The following is a 2,169-nucleotide window of genomic DNA, read 5'->3' on the forward strand; positions in this document are numbered from 1 at the left end:
TATACTGGACATGTTGGCACAGGCCCGTAATTTTAGTACTTGGAAGGTTGAAGCAGGAGTATTGGAAATCCAAGGTCGTTCTTTGCATAGTGAATTCAGGGCCAGCCTGGAACACGTGAGATTTTGTTTATTTTTAAAAAAGTTTTATTTTTGGTTAAGGATTATTTGTTTATTATTTTACACATGAAACATACTAAGTCATGTGGGCCCAAAACCCAGCCATAATTAGAGTGAATTATGGAGAAAATAAAGATAAAATATCACCAAAATTCACCCTAAATGAAAGACTTTGTATGAAGTACAGGCTGTCATAGAAACTGGTGAGACCATGGTGGAAACCTACCACCAGCTATGCTTGGGCTATCACATCCTTTGAGTCAGGAGACAAGAAAATCAGCATGCTAATACTGATTTACAAAGGGCTCAGTGAGCTCTGCTGTGACGTTCCCAATGACTGGAAAGACACTGAGACAGAGAGAAGGAAACCAGTATCAATAGCTAAAGACTGTTACCACGGAGATGGCAAGGCCCCAGGAAGATCAACAAATCATATAATTAGTGACCTGAGATAGCACAGGGGACAGGATTTGTGACGAAGGGACTGCAGCTCTGATGTCACAAGAAAGACACACAGGGTACGTTCTTGGAGGGGAGTGGCTGTCAGTTACAGCCAACGGGGGGCACCTAGAAAGGGCAAAAATTAATTTTGTCAGCCTAGTAGGCACAGGTATTTACCAGCAAGAGAGCCTGGGTGCAGTTTAAGTTCTGCAAACACATTCTGTGGTTAATGATTTTCACTTCTCAGGGCATTTTTTTTCTCCAGAGCTGCACTGTACTGAAAAATCTGTATCCAATAATATATGTAGTTTTTTGAAATTTAAATGTGTAACTCTGTCAGTGAATTAAATATTTATCCGCACTCCCCCACTGGTATGAAATAGCCATTTAGAACTTGAGCTTTGTTTTTTCCCTTTTAAATTTTATTTATTTTTATTTTATGCATATGAATGTTCTGCCTGCATGTATGTAGTGCACCCATGTCATACAATGCTCAGAGAGGTAAGAAAAGAGCATCAGATCCCCTGGAACTAGAGTCAGGGACAGCTGTCAGCCCCCGTGTGGATGCTGGGAACTGAACCCCAGTCCTCTGTCAGAGCAGCCAGTGACTTAACCACTGAGCTATCTTTCCAGCCCCATGTTTTGCTTTTTCTCTAATAGGGAAAAGAGTAAATGTAGCAACCCACTACCACAAATTATGCAGTCTACTAGCCCATGTTTGGGGAAATTACAGAGGTTATTGCATTTGGAGTGCAATGGGTAGGCCTCACCCTGGGAAAACCACCTCTGGATCATGGTATCTCCCCTTCCAGGCAAGTATAAGAACTGGAGTTTTGTGTTTGACTCTTACTCTTATGCTTACCTGTCCTCTGTAACCAATAACTAGTTATAGATAATAGGATAAATTTGTAAACCCTTTAGTTTTGAAGGACCCGACTGACAGCAGGAAGGCCATTTTAGAAAAAGAACTGTAATCAGCCATTCGATAAGCCAAGATTCTAACCCAGGTCTTGTGAAACTAGCAGTGGAAGATAGGACGTTTGCAGTCGGACCACCTGCCACCACCCTGAGGCCCCTACCGGGAAGTTAGTGATAACAGCCCCTACTGGGAAGTTAACGATAACAATCAGTTTCACCCATAGCCCCCTCTGAATTTGGCAATACTGTTTCCTCATACCTTGTACCCATTGAAATGCACTAATAATAATCTTGTAACCATGCATCTGCTTCTGTACCTTGCTTCTGCTCTATAAAAAGCCCCCCCAAACTAAGCCCGGCACGCAAGTCCTGACCCGAGCGGGACTCTGCGTCCGCAGGCGCCTGTGTATGAATAAATTCCTCTTGCTTTTGCATCCCGAAACTTGGTTTTGTCCCTGTGTGTTGAGCGCGATTCTTCAATGGGAGCAAATGATGTCAGTCTAAGTCCTTCAGAAGTTTCACAGCTGAGTTATATAACCACCCATGCATCCTTGCGATATAGGCTGTTCAACCTAGGCCAATGCAGGGGGGAGCAGGCCTTAATGGGGTGGCTGGTTGAAGGCATTAAAGATACATGGTTGTCACCAAGGGAGACTAACATGATTAGCAGGGGCTGGAGGACTATAAAGGAGG

The 2,169-nt window shown here is 43.4% G+C and overlaps 1 non-coding gene across 1 annotated transcript; it reads right to left on the bottom strand.

The window, feature by feature from the left end:
- Positions 1-1,215: 1,215 nt before the first annotated feature.
- Positions 1,216-1,378, bottom strand: LOC115068789. Its single transcript, XR_003848134.1, has one exon. It is a non-coding gene; the product is annotated as a U1 spliceosomal RNA (small nuclear RNA).
- Positions 1,379-2,169: the final 791 nt, after the last annotated feature.

This window comes from Nannospalax galili, unplaced genomic scaffold, assembly GCF_000622305.1.
Source record: "Nannospalax galili isolate Female #2095 unplaced genomic scaffold, S.galili_v1.0 scaffold329, whole genome shotgun sequence".
Taxonomy (NCBI): domain Eukaryota; kingdom Metazoa; phylum Chordata; class Mammalia; order Rodentia; family Spalacidae; genus Nannospalax; species Nannospalax galili.